The sequence below is a fragment of the Setaria viridis genome, chromosome 2, assembly GCF_005286985.2.
Source record: "Setaria viridis chromosome 2, Setaria_viridis_v4.0, whole genome shotgun sequence".
Classification (NCBI taxonomy): domain Eukaryota; kingdom Viridiplantae; phylum Streptophyta; class Magnoliopsida; order Poales; family Poaceae; genus Setaria; species Setaria viridis.
Window position 1 is genome coordinate 22,727,343 of NC_048264.2, and position 14,805 is coordinate 22,742,147.

Here is a 14,805-nt window from a genome sequence, read left to right on the forward strand (position 1 = left end):
AGCGAGTAATACAAAAAATCATGTTGCATCTACATGTTCCTATACTGTCTATTAGGTGAAGATAGGTCCTAATCCCACCCGAGGATGTGTAGGTGGGTTTAGTTTCCATGGTCTACTCCGACCCAAGATAGAATTTCGGCAGCACCTCCCCGCTATTCTCCAAATACACATCCTGGAAGGGAGATGGTGTATCCAGAGAACAACAGGGAGGTGCTGCAGAAACTCTATCTCAAATTGGAGTAGACCATGGATACTAAACCCACCTACGCATCCTCGGGCTGTCCAAAAAATGTGGACATTTCAAAACAGATACGGTAATAGATATGCAAAGATCTGCATATTTCCAACCGTATCTCTTTCGAACGGGAGACGCCTAACTAGGTTACGTGATATACGAACATCATACGGAAAGAGAGGTGTAGGATGTCTCACCTTGCTATCCTGCAAAGTGACTAGTTGTGGACGGTAACGTAGCCTCTCCTGCAAGAAAAGAAACATAGAACTATCAAGTCGTAATTTTGGCAGCACCTCCCCCGCAGAGGGAGGATTCTAAAACCTGCATCAAATCAAATGGCACGATGGCCGATAACCATATCCACTCCAATTTCATGGCACGATGGCTGACAACCATACACGGCTCAAAAGGTCATAATTTATCTACTACAACCTGAATTAGTGGGGCGGGCGGGGCACGCTGGGGGTCGGAGCGCCGGCGGGGTGGGGGCCGGGGGCTGGGGTGCCGGCCGGGGCACGCGGGGCGGGGGACTGGGGCCGGGGCGCATGAGGCGTGGGGGCGAGGCGCGGTGGGGGGCGGTGCCGGGGGCGCACCACCGGGGACAGGCGAGGGAGGCGTGTGTGTGGGTGTGTGCGTGTGTGCATGAGTTAGGGTGGGCGGTCGGTCGGGGCTTAATTTCTAGGCTTTGCCGAGTGCTAGATCGCTGGCACTCGGCAAAGGCCCTTTTTTCGGATTTTTAAACGGTAGCTTCGCCTGGTGGTGGGCCCACGGAAACGTTTGCTGAGTGTTGAATTGTTGACACTCGGCAAATTGCCGCTTTGCCGAGTGTTTTGATGTGACACTCAACAAATAGATACTTTGCCAAGTGTTTCGATATGACACTCGGCAAAGTACGTTTATATTTCATGTGTAAACCTTCAATAACGTGTTTTACTAATTTTTTCCCCGTAAACTTTGAAAAAACCTAGTCAAAATCACTAAACAATGCCAATTTCATTTTTCTACTAATATTATTCCATTATTTCATGGAGTTATAGCTCAAATTGAATTTATATCTATTAAATTTATATAATTACAGTTAATAAATAAAAATTATCAAACGGATCCGAAAAATTCCTAAAATTTGACATGAACCAATCTATGTTGTCTATGGCCTGTACAAAAAATTTTGAAGTCAAACCCAAATTCAAGTGTCAATTGGACTCAAAATCTTACCGGATCCTTCCAACTTGTACGAATCCTCTCCGGAGATGCTTCGACTTGTAAGCATCATAGGTCAAAAATTGTGCGAAAGCTTCTCAATTTTTTACCACAGCCTCCACATATGAAATCATGGCATCTTGATAAATCTCGTGATTTTTAGACTTCGTTTGTTTTTTTGAGAATTTAAAAATCATTCGGCCACACGTTCGTGGTCGTGTTTTCTGAACAAAATATTCGAAATTTCTTTTCATTTTCCCGGATGAGACCTCAATTCGGACTCATTAACATGAATATGATTTTTCCAATCATTTTATTCGATTTTTCCAATCACTTGCAGTTCAAATTTATCTTAAATCAACAAATTACTCTAAATGAAATATATTCATTAAATATAGCAAATAGACCAAGAAATAGACCACCTTCTAACATGCAGTGCCAAATGTCGTACGTGGGGAGTAGAAAAAGTGTGGAGGGTGGAGGAGGGAAAAATAGTTTTGGTTTTGCCGAGTGTCGCAGAAAACACTCGGCAAAACATTGACGTTTGCTGAGTGTCGCAAAAAGCACTCGGAAAACATTGGCGTTTGCCGAGTGCTAGAGGAAAACACTCGGCAAACACTTGGCTTTGCCGAGTGTCGAGCGAAGCACTCGGCAAAATTGGAACTTTGCCGAGTGTCGACGGACACTCGGCAAAGGACTAACGTCTGGCACGCCCCTCTAACGGACGTCGCACGTGCCGGTCATGTGGTGATGATTTGCCAAGTGTCATTTGTTTGCCGAGTGTCGGTTGTGACTTTGCCGAGTGTTTTCCATTTGACACTCGGGAAAGAGAATTTATGCTGAGTGTATAATGTTTGCCGAGTGTTTTCACGGAGATACTCGGCAAACACCGTCTTTGCCGAGTGCCTGAAATAAAGCACTCGACAAATAAAAACACTCGGCATTTTTACTGTTTCCCGTAGTGAAGTTAATTTTCTGGTCACAATAATGATGTGTCCGCTCATAAAAAATAGGTTATGGGATGTAGTTCATATTTTTTTTCCGGTGACAAGTAATGATGCGTTGATGCAAATTATTTGTGTCAATCTAGTGTGATAGAAGTAATTCTTATACTGAAGGAATAACACGTGGATGCATTCGTTAAATTCTTGATCACAGATAATGATGCATGTGCACATAGCAACGTCGATTCAATGTAGTAGCATCACGCTACCAGACGAAATTATTACAATTGTACGACAATTATAGCACCCAGTGATCATTACAAGGAGGTAAAAGAACCAGTAGGTCTTGCACATGCAATCGCTGCACATTTGATTCTTTCCTAAAAAGAACATGACCATGGGTCACAGAGTTCTCACTGTTGCAAGGCCAGAATCCCACAAACACAAAATCTTTATAGAACTGAGAATGCAGGAACCAATTTACAGATGTTCAATCTACAATCTAGCCAATGATTGGCATATAACTGAAGGAAAGAAACTACATGCATACCGTGGCCTTCTCCTACACCAGAAAAGCAGACGATTTCTTTGCAATCCATGAATAAGGGTTAGGAAGAACCACATTACAGGCAAACAAACGGATTTCAAAGAAAGACATGAAAACATCAAGCTAACATGAATTTTTCTACTCTTCCCTCCAGGTATTTGAGCCTTCATCATCTGACTGCATATTGGAATGTCTTCCATAGTTTACAGGACACTGTGCTCTCAACTGTCACAGCAGCAGTGCGTGGCATGGATGCTAGCACATCTGTCATGCTCCTAATCAACATGAGGAAATAGGTCCTCTTCTCCAAAGGTCATAGATCTGCACGCAGGGGTAAAAATCAGAACTGGAAATTGAATTAATATATCCAGCAAAATCACTGGCAAGAATAAAAGCATCTGAAGAATTTCTTTACTAATAATACAACTTTAATTTCAGTATAGTAATGACCTTCAACGATGCTGAAATCTCAACTTAAACAAATCAGTATAGATTAACACGAGAGGATTAGCTACTCCACTTGTCAAAGAACCAATTTTAAAGTGTATGTGTGATATCACATAGGTTTCTGAATTTGTCATTACGCTAAACAGTGCAAACTAGCTACATGGAATTAAAAAATAAAGCTGACACCGATTTCCACAATAGAAAGTTAGAGCTGAAATTGTAGTCAAGTAAATGGATCTCTATACATACCAATGATAATAACCAGTGAGAATCATGAGCATATTCACAGTTTGTAAACACCTAATGGATGGGTGTCTTGGAAAGATATGAACCAGCATGATGAAACAATCACCCTACGATGACGCAGCCTAGCCCTCTGCCTCCACACGTGGCTCGGCAGCCGGTGGCACCAGACCAAATGTTGCTACATGCTTGACGCCACCACACCATGGCTACTAGGGGGTGGAGCATATATTTGGATTACGAAGAAATATTGAGTTAGAGACAACCTGCATTATCCCACATATGGGATTCCCGATCCACACACATTAATGATTAAAACTCCGGTAACAAATCATAAAAATTCACAGATTTTTTATCCAATTAAAATTAATGGCATAGAAACATCTCGAAATCACAGAAAAACTGCAAGATCCCACATTTATTCTAAAAACATTGGTGTCCATGCATACTCATAAATCATAGTCAAGACATCCAAAAATTCACCCAAAAATGCTCCGAAAATAGGGGAAAAGATAAATTTCAGATCTTGACAAGGAGAAGCAATTGAGCATGAAATTGATTCTTGGATGACCTCACCATGTCCGGTTACAAGCCAATTCTAAGCACAAACAAAGTTAGGATAGCAAAAAGATCAACACAAAGATCCCTCCTCTCTCCCTTCCTCCCTTTCTCCCTCTACCAAAGGCTCTCACAAAATAAATGAGAAAACTCCCACCAAAACAACTAAAGGGATGGCTGCCCCAAACAGCCCTCCTATACATATATAGGCATTTGGCAAATATCCAAAATGCCCTTACATTAAGCACACAACCCAAATACACCCCAGGGGTAAAGTCGTTCAACTTTTTCTTCGTTCACCGGACGGACCCAGCGCCTTCACGACTCCGCTTCACCTCGATGCAAGCTTCGTGATGGTGCCACGCGTGCTCCGACTCAACGCCATCCGGCCGCACCGAACTCGCCCCCGGTTTTGAGGCCCAAACCGGCAAACCTGCCTGCGTGGTGGTTTTGAGGCCCAAACCACCCAAACCCTCTGCACACCCACATAGCGTGACTCACCCCTGGTTTTGAGGTCAAACCGGTCAAACCCTCTACACACCCTCCTGGCGTGACTCACCCCCGGTTTTGAGGCCAAACCGGTCAAACCCTCTTGCACGCCTTGCAAGGCGTGACTCACCGGTGTCGATGCTTGTCTAGCCTCCGCCAAGCCTTCGATGCCTCCAAGTCTTTCGCTCCCGGCTCTCGGGCCGCCTACTCGACTTGTCTCCGTCTTGATTGACTCGACCGACACCGTCTCCATCACCGTCCGTGTACTCTTGCTCTTCTGTGCACCATGTGGATCGTCCATGACTCCGCCCAGACTCCTCGGGTTCCTCGGTCCAAGCCTACTCGTGTCCACCCTTCACAGCCCTAGTACATCGGCATGAACCTTTCGCTTGACCTTCACCTCATGCCGTCGACCGCCATGTCGCATCCTACACCTGCACATCACAAGCCAAGAGACACAGCACACAAGATATGTCTTGTACAAACACCGCAACACAACACATCCGGTTAGCCGTTAGCATAATCATGCACATATGAAACATTGACTCAACCGGTAAAGTCTCAAATCATCTAGTCAATCACTCATCACAAATAGACCAAGGCACTTCTCAACTTGATCTCTCAATCTCTCCTTTGATAAGTGCATTGACGAAAGATAATTTGAAAGCAAAAGAGAACTCATTCAAGTGCCCAACAACCAAGTAAAAGCAAACACAAGGCCACTTGAAATGAGAAGGGATCATGCATGCTCTGAAAAAAAAATTCTAGATTGCATCAAAGCTATTTGTCAATCTCCTCCTTGATGAATCCCACAAGACAACCAAAAAGTCAGGCGAGAGACACAAGAGCTTCATGAATCCCAAAATGTCGTCAAAGCCATTTCAACACTTGTCAAACACTCATCACAATTAAATCAAGGTTCATATCAACTTGATTTTCTCAATCTCCCCCTTGATGAGTGTGTTGACAACATTCAAGCGCAAAAAAATGGTTTGAGAGGCAAAAGTTGAAAATCTCATCCAAGTGATCGAAAGCTAAGTAAAAACTAAGATCAAAGTCACTTGAGATGAGAAGAACCATAAAAGCCAAGTTGTGAAACCAATTAGGCAAAACTCTCATCCAAGTGATCGAAAGCCATGTAAAGGCAAAGGTTAAAGTCACTTGGCATGAGAAGCATCACAAATGCCAAATCAACTTGGAAAAGTCTCGGTCCCCAAAGACATGGGCAACGGCTCGACACAACTGAGACAAAGAACACATAATTCCTCAAGAAGATGCAAAAAGAGCTCAACACCAATTATGTGAAGATTGAAAGCACATGATCCCTCAAGATGAGGCAGAAAGGGCTCAACACCAATCATGTGATGATCGAAAGCTCAAATCAAATGCCGGTTCCTCAAGAAGAGGTAAAAGCTCAACACAACCGGCAAAAGAGCAAAAGAGAGCACAAAACTAGCACAAAGCTCAGAAGCTGCCACTAAACACAACCAACATAGCAAAAGAGCACACAAAGCTCATAGGCTCCCCCTAAACACATGCACTCCCCCTAAAAAACATGCCACAATGAAATGCATGCACAAGAGCAAAAGAATGCATACTTCCCCTCAAATGCAAAACTCCCCATTAAATGCAAACATAAGATACACATGGGAGCACAAATTGCATGCCATGAGGTGTACAATCTACCAAACTTCTCAAATATATCACAAAACACTTACAAAGGCTACAAGTGAGATAATGCACAAGCAGGTAGATCATAAAGAGCAATTGCATCGCCATCAAGAGGATATTATGATATAAGCAGAAGACAAAGCAAGTTGACAAGTTTTGCAGTTTATAAAGTATCACCACATGAGCAAGCACCTAGTCATGAATCACTCAAGCAAGAATTAAACTAGGCCATCAAAGCTCATACAAGGAAGATACATTCTCAACAAGAGATCATTGCAAACACCCACATATGCATCACAAGTCATGTTAAGGCTTGTTGAAACCATGTGCCTACTTCTTTTGGTAGACATCATGTAACCACTAAGCAAGCAAGGATATCAACATTAATCACAATAACTTGGTGAATTACTGAATTTTTCTTATCACCATTTTTCATCATTCACATTAAACAAGTTACATGAAGTGTCTTTGCCGCACAAAGAAGCCATGCTTCCCCAAGGAATGCATCATGGACTAAACATTTGCAATGATACCTAGATCTTTGATCCAATTGAAAAGAACATGAATTCCAAGTAGAAGCTAAACATGGAGCTAGCATTCAAGCAAGAGCAATGCATAAATAGATAGCTAGTCATGGGTGATAAGCATTTTAGAATTCATTATTCAAGATTAACATTTGATTCAGAAAAGCATTTAGCTCAACATGGTTATATGACAATATCATCAAGAGCATATGCTGCAGATTGCTACACAATCACCAACCAATGCACTATCTCACAAATAGCATAAGGAAATGCTAGGGATATATAGGAGAAGCTCATCTAGTGCAAAGTGTACAAGGTGCAATATGGTACAAATGCAATGCGATGCTAAAAGAGACGGGGTTCAACTCAAATCAAGAAAGCTCATGAGGGGTCAAACCAATCTAGGAAAAAGCTCTGTGGCAAAAGAAGAACCGCCAAGGATCCAATTGAGTACCATAGAAAAGATACCAATTGAAGGATCAAAAATTGATATCACTTGAAGAAAATGAAATCCAATTGAAAGATCAAATGTGATACCAATTAAAAGATCAAAAGTGGATATAAAAAACCAAAGAAAGTTTTGGTCCAAACTTCCCCTCAAATGAAGCCGAATTCCCCCTCAACTAAAGACACCTAGCAAAGAAAAGCTAGAAAAAGAAGGGGCAAAAGAAAAGCTCTAACTCCAACGAAAAGAAGAGAAAATGCAACCCAAAGATAAGGAAAGCCCAAAAGCAAGATAAAGCTCAATTCATGTGACACAATGCAATGATGATGCCAATGAGAGGAATTACAACATTGCAACATGATTCTACATTTATGAATAAAAGCTTGGGCAAGCAAACATGTCGACAAGGTACAAATGATCATACAAAGATACTAAGATAAAATGATACCAAATGAACAACATGCCATACCCAATATGAAGACTAAGCTAAAGCATGGCACGATGTTCATGTGGATCATCCACCAAAATATATTACAAAGCTAGCATGACAAGATATACATGAAGATCACACATGCTAACATGAAAAGGTGGCTAGCCTACCATGGTATATTCACAGCATGATACAAGTATAAAACATGCAAAAGAGTCCACAAGTGAGTAGTATACATGAAAGGAAAAACTCACTATACAAGTGTACATCCAAACGGTGTGGAGAACCATCAAGTCTTGATCACCTCAAGCAAAAGATCAAGTCCCTTCGAGCTCATGTCCTCCACCCACATCCCCATACCAACACATGATGGGACAAAGAAGACCGAGTCTTGGATCCCAAAGGGTTAGCAAGCATATCCAAAACTTAGTCACACGGGTAAAAGATGCACTCAACTTATCATGTGGGTTAGCATGATGCAAATGCCGGTTCAAATGAGATAATTTTGAAACACCCTTGGAACCACGCCTCAAAGAAGCAACTCGAGAAGAAGAACGAGTGCTACCACTAGCAAAAACGCAATGATCCCCTGAGGTCTTAAGATAAGAACCAACGCAAGCACCATGAGAACCATGTCGTGGACCAACATAAGAAGAACTAGAAGCATGTCCACGAGCATGACCTAACTCACTAGAAAAGGAGTTACAAAACCCATCAATGAAATATGGTTTCTTACTAGGCTCACAAGTGCTCATGCCAGGAGACGGGCTATGAACAACCAAGGGCCTAGAAGCACGAGTTCGCCGCATTTGTCGTGCACGACAATAACAAAAGCTCTCTTGATGCCCATCTTTCTCACAATAAGAGCAATGGTACAAAGGTCTTTTTGGAGGCATGGTCCGAGAGGATGAATCATCATTCTCATTCAAGTGAGAAACCCCTTGGGACTTAGAGCAAGAAGCATCAACAACACCATTTGACTTGGTGTCCACATTAGGTTCACATGTGCCATGGGAAAGGCTACATGGCTTCCTAAAAGCTTTGGCACGCACATGTCGCTTGTGCTTGACACGGTGAAAGCAAAACTCAATGGTATGCCCATCTTTCTTACAAAAGGTGCAATGGAACTTCGGTTTGGGAGTATGAGTTCCAAAAATTTGAGAAGCACCCTTGCCACTTGAATTGTCTTGGGCAACATCGGAAGAAGCAACAAGCTTAGGAGTAGCTATAAAAGAGCTATCCAAAGCACTAGCACAAGTACTACCGTTGAAAGACTCACGCTCAACAGAAGAAGCCAACTCCAGTTGAGAAGAAGCAATTTTGGAACCACCAACATTGGAATGAAAAGAATTGCAAGAATCAAAAGACATAGCACAAAGACTCTTGCATCTTGTGGCCAAAACCTCATTTTCATGTTTGAGGCGATTACAAGTACCATATGGAGCATTTCTCAAATTATCCATCTCCTTTTCAATGCACTTAGCATATGTGGTACGCAAGAGTTCATTTTCTTTCTCAAGGTTGGCACTCATCTCATTATGCTCAACCAATTGGGCGCTCATATCATCGCGCATTTGCTTCAAAGCCAAAACTTCACTTTCCAATTCAATGCATGATGTGCAAATAAGACCGTATGAAGAAACATCATCATTCACATCAAGGAAAGCATCATGATTATCACAAGAAGTAAGGAAAGCATCATCATCAAGAACCAAAGAGCACATGCTACAAGGCATAGACTTCATTTCACAAATTTCAGCCCTAGCATGCTCAAGTTCATCTACACATGTGGTGTGAGTCAATTTTAGTTCGTTAATTTCAGCAAGCAAAGACTCACAAGAAACACATGGCAAAGAAGCATTCCACCTCAACAAAGAAATTTCATCTCTAGCCTTGTCAAGATCATTATTTAAAGCTACACAAGAATTGCAAGGTATAGAAGCATTGAGTTCCAACAAGTCATTTTCAGATTTCAAGCAATTAAGAGAAGAGTTCATTTCATCATTCTTTCTAAGCAAGGCATCACAAGAATTGCAAGAATTTAAAGCATGGATTTGCTAGGGGATCATCTCAAAATCCAAGGTGCTCGTGCATGGATTTCCTAGGGGATCATCCTAGATATTCTTGCACATGTCCTAGTACCGATTTGCCCCAAGAAAAACACCCCAAAACACTGCCAATCGTGAGAACCAAAAATTCACCCAAAAATGCTCCAAAAATAAGGGAAAAGATAAATTTCCGATCTTGAGAAGGAGAAGCAATTCAGCACGAAATTGATTCTTGGATTACCTCACCATGTCCGGTTACAAGACAATCCTAAGAACAAACAAAGCTAGGATAGCAAAAAGATCAACACAAAGACCCCTCCTCTCTCCCCCTCTCCCTCTACAAAAGGCTCTCACAAAACAAATGAGAAAACCCCCACCAAAATAACCAAAGGGATGGCTGCCCCAACCAGCCCTCCTATACATATATAGGCATTTGGCAAATGTCCAAAATGCCCTTATATTAAGCACACAACCCAAATACCCCCCAAGGGGTAAAGTCGTCTAACTTTTTCTTCGTTCATCGGATGGACCAGACGCCTTCACAACTTCACTCCGCCTCGAAGAAAGCTTCACGATGGTGCCACGCGTCCTCCGACTCAACGCTGCCCGGCCGCACCGAACTCACCCCCGGTTTTGAGGCCCAAATCGGCAAACCTGCCTGCACGGTGGTTTTGAGGCCCAAACCACTCAAACCCTCTGCACACCCACCTGGCATGACTCACCTCCGATTTTCAGGTCAAACCGGTCAAACCCTCTACCTACCCTCCTGGCATGACTCACCCCCTATTTTCAGGCCAAACCGGTCAAACTCTCTTGCACGCCCCGCAAGGTGTGACTCACCGATGTCGACGTGTGTCCTGCCTCCACGAAGCCTTCGACTCCTCCAAGTCTTTGCTCCTGGCTCCCGGGCCACCTACTCGACTTGCCTCCATCTTGCTTGACTCGACCGATGCCGTCTCCATCACCGTCCATGTACTCTTGCTTTTCTGTGCACCATGTGGATCGCCCATGACTTCGCCCAAACTCCTCGAGTCCCTCAATCCAAGCCTACTCGTGTCCACCCTCCACAGCCCTAGTACATCAACATGAACCTTTCGCTTGACCTTCACCTCATGCCGTCGACCGCCATGTCGCATCCTACACCTGCACATCACAAGCCAAGAGACACAACACACAAGATATGTCTTGTACAAATACCGCAACACAACACATCCGGTTAGTCGTTAGCATAATCATGCACATATGAAACATTGACTGAACCGGTAAAGTCCCAAATCATCTAGTCAATCACTCATCACAAATAGACCAAGGCACTTCTCAACTTTGTCTCTCAGCATTAAACAATAAATTTACATACAATTAAATAAGTACATGACTAAGTCATGGTAAACATGTTAATCACATTACAGTCACTATTTTTCTAAATTTTTGCATGGTCAAAATATCTATTTTTTCTAATTTAAAGTGAACATAAGTATTATGACCCTTATAACCCCTTATAACCTATTATCAAGTTAAAATTAATAATTTTAATATGTTTGATATTTAACTGCATATAATATTTTTATATTGTATATCTAATCAACATCAAGCTAACAAATTGTTTTGCAATTTTTATGAATGTTATTTGATTTACTACATAATAAATAAAAGTAATAGCAATTGTAAAAGAAAGAAAATAAAAATATGTTTAGGCGGAAGCCAAAATAGCGGGCTACAAAGCCCTTTAGTACCGGGTGATAACAACACCTAGTACTAAAGGGGACAATTTCGTTTTGGCACGCTTTACCCCCGATTAGTACTTGGTGGTAGCTGGACCCAGTACTAAAGGGTCAGCCTTTAGTACCGGGTGGTGGCTACCACCATTATTAGGAGGGTATTTAACCACATCGTCTTCCTCTCCCCATCCCTCAACACTTGGCGAATTTTTCATCTCGATCGATGCTGCCGCCGCCCCGACATCCTTCCTGACGACATGCTACCAGCCTCGCACGCGCCTCTCCCCCAGCCCATTCTGCCGTCGTAGTCCCTCCTCTCCCCGACTCCACCGGCGCCTCCCCCACTCAGCCGCCGCTGGCCTCCTCCAGATGATGCGTCGCCGGCCTCCCCGACATCAGCGTCGTCGCCCGGTGCCACCGCACGCGCCTCACCCCCAGCCCACTCCACCGCCGCTGGCCCTGCTCTGCCTGACTCCACCGGGGCTCCCCCACTCCGCTGCCATCGGCCTCCTCCCGAAGATGCGCCACCGGCCTCCTTGACACCGGCGCCGACATTGACCGTCACCCGGCAACACCGCGCGCGCCTCTCCCCCAGCCCACTCCGTCGCCGTCGGTCCTCACCTCCCCGATTCCGCCGGTGCCTCTCCCACTTTGCCGTTGCCAGCCTCCTCCTCAATGACGCATTGCCGGCCTCCCAACACTGGAGCCGGCCCCGACCCGGCCGCCGGCGCCTCCCCCGCACCGCCACTCCGACACCGGCGTTGCACCCGACCCGGCCTCCACGAAGCGCAAGCAGCCGGCCACGTGCTCGGTCATCTTCTCTGCTAACATAAGCCCGCGGCCGGCTGACATCATATTTTTTTCTTTTTTCTTTTCCTCAGTATATGAAATTAGCTAGAAATTGTAGAAAAAATCATGAATTAGCTAGAAAATATAGAAAAATTGTTGCAAAATCCTATTAATTGTAAATTGTACAACATGCCATGTTAGAAAATCCTTTTAATTGTTAGAAATGTCTAGAAAAAAGTGACAATTACTTTCATACTTTTAGAAATTACCAAGAAATTATATGATGTTGTCATTTAGTGTTACAAAATTCATCATAATTCAATAAATTATAGAAATGTGCAATTCACTGTAAATATTTTGGTACTCAATTTTTTTTTACAAAATGTGTAAATATTAGTCATTCATTCTGTAGTCACAAAATGTATAAGTTTTATTTAATCATTCTTTTTTGTCATTTACTAGCAATTCACAGTAAACAATAATTGTTGCGATCATTTATTGTAACAAATTGTATAAGTGTTAACTCTTTTCTTGTTGTCATTTACTATCAATTCACAGTAAGTATTGTTGTAGTCATTTATTGTAACAAATTGTATAAGTGTTTTTTGTTGTCATTTACTAGAAATTCACAGTAAATATTGTTGTAGTCATTTATTATAACAAATTGTATAAGTGTTTAACTGTTTTCTTATTGTCATTTACTAGCAATTCACAGTAAATATTTTTGTAGTCATTTATTGTAACAAGATGTATAAGTGTTTAATATTTTTTGTTGTCATTTACTAGCAATTCACAGTAAATATTGTTGTAGTCCTTTATTGTAACAAATTGTAAAAGTGTTTCATTCTTTTTTAGTCATTTATTATTTGGAAATTGTATAAGTTATAGTCATTCTTAGAATAATTATTTTTATATTATATTAGTTACAATGGCACGATTAGAGGATGAGCAAGCCTGATTGGATGAGGAATACCTAATAGACTTGATTGCTCAAGGTCCCACAAACGATCTGCCAAACGAAGAGGTTAATCACAACTAGACTGACATCTACCTTAACATGTCTGGTGATGGCAATGAGGAGCAACCAATTGCCGAGGGAGGCAATAATGGACAACAAGGCGAGGTATAGCAAATATTATATGTAAATATGATTTGAATTCTCTACTTATCAAGATTATTGGGAATTAATAGTTCTTTCATTTTTCAGCCATCTGGATCGAGCAGGCCTAAACAGAAACGAGGCCCGAAGAAGAAGTTAGAGGGTCGTATCATCATAATGGAACTTAATGAAGAGGTGAAGCAAGCTTCAGACAATGCTAAGACCAAATTGGTGAATCAAATTGAGTTAGGTTAGTTAAGAAAATAATTTGAGGGCTAATCTTGTTGGGTAGTTTAGTGTTGGCTTGTGGCTTTATCATGAAGATAAGTTGTATAGTCAGTGTTTCAAAAGTTTTTGCATATTCTAACTATGACTTGCATCATACCGTAGAACCTGAAGCCCCCGAAGTGGATTTCGTGGAATTATCTGAAGAACCTCAGGGTTTCGAGGAGATTGTTAAAGTTGTTCCTTTTGTTGAAGGATCTCCTGAATGAACTACCATTTTTGTGACCCAAGGCAAGCCCAGAGCATCTACACCTATTATTTTTAGAGTTTATATTCACCTATCCAAATTATTGGTTATTTCTCTATTTATGCATTAGGTCTAGGTGTTGATTGAAACCTTACTTTTATGCACAATCAAACCTTATTGTAGGACATCTTTGCCACCTGTTCAAAATAATTAGTAATGTCCCATGCTTAGCAAAGCGTAGTTATGCTATCCATATCCTTTCTGAGTACCTCTGGTGCTTAGCAAACTAAGGTAATATTGTTCATACATGTTTATATCAAGGAAATGGCCTTTTTTGAATGTGGTGGATGGAAGCTTGGATGGAATCAAGAAAGGAGTCTTGAGTTCCGTCTACTCTATTAATTTGGTTAAGGCCCGTTCATTGTTTTAACCGCTGATCAAGTGATATTACCTGGTTGCTTAGTGCCATTGGGAACCAGCAAGCTCGGTAGGTTAGTTGGCTCTTTGATTGGAAATGTCCTTACCTATGCTTGGCGTGCGGGAGAAAGGCAAGGGCGTAGCCTGAAACTCACATGGAGATCAAGTCTGATGTGGGGTCCCATGTGGGGGTGCATCCCTAGGTTTAGGTAATTATGTTTCTAGTCTTTGGGTACGACTAATCTAAAGGTCGTTATGTGCAGCCCGCGCAGTTGTGCATGGCTGGTGATTAGGTATCTCCTACCAGATGTAGATCGGTCCGGATCGCTGCAATTCTCTGTTTTGAATGCACTTGATCATCTCTTAAGCATCGTATAGTAAACAAGTTCAATTTGATATTTTCCTTGAATTAATATTGTTGTATGATGTTCTAAACAACTTGGCTGCGCAAATGATTTATAAACCTAGATTGGTTAGGTAAACACAAATGGCCTATAAAATCACAAAACTAAGGTTTCACTAATAGTAA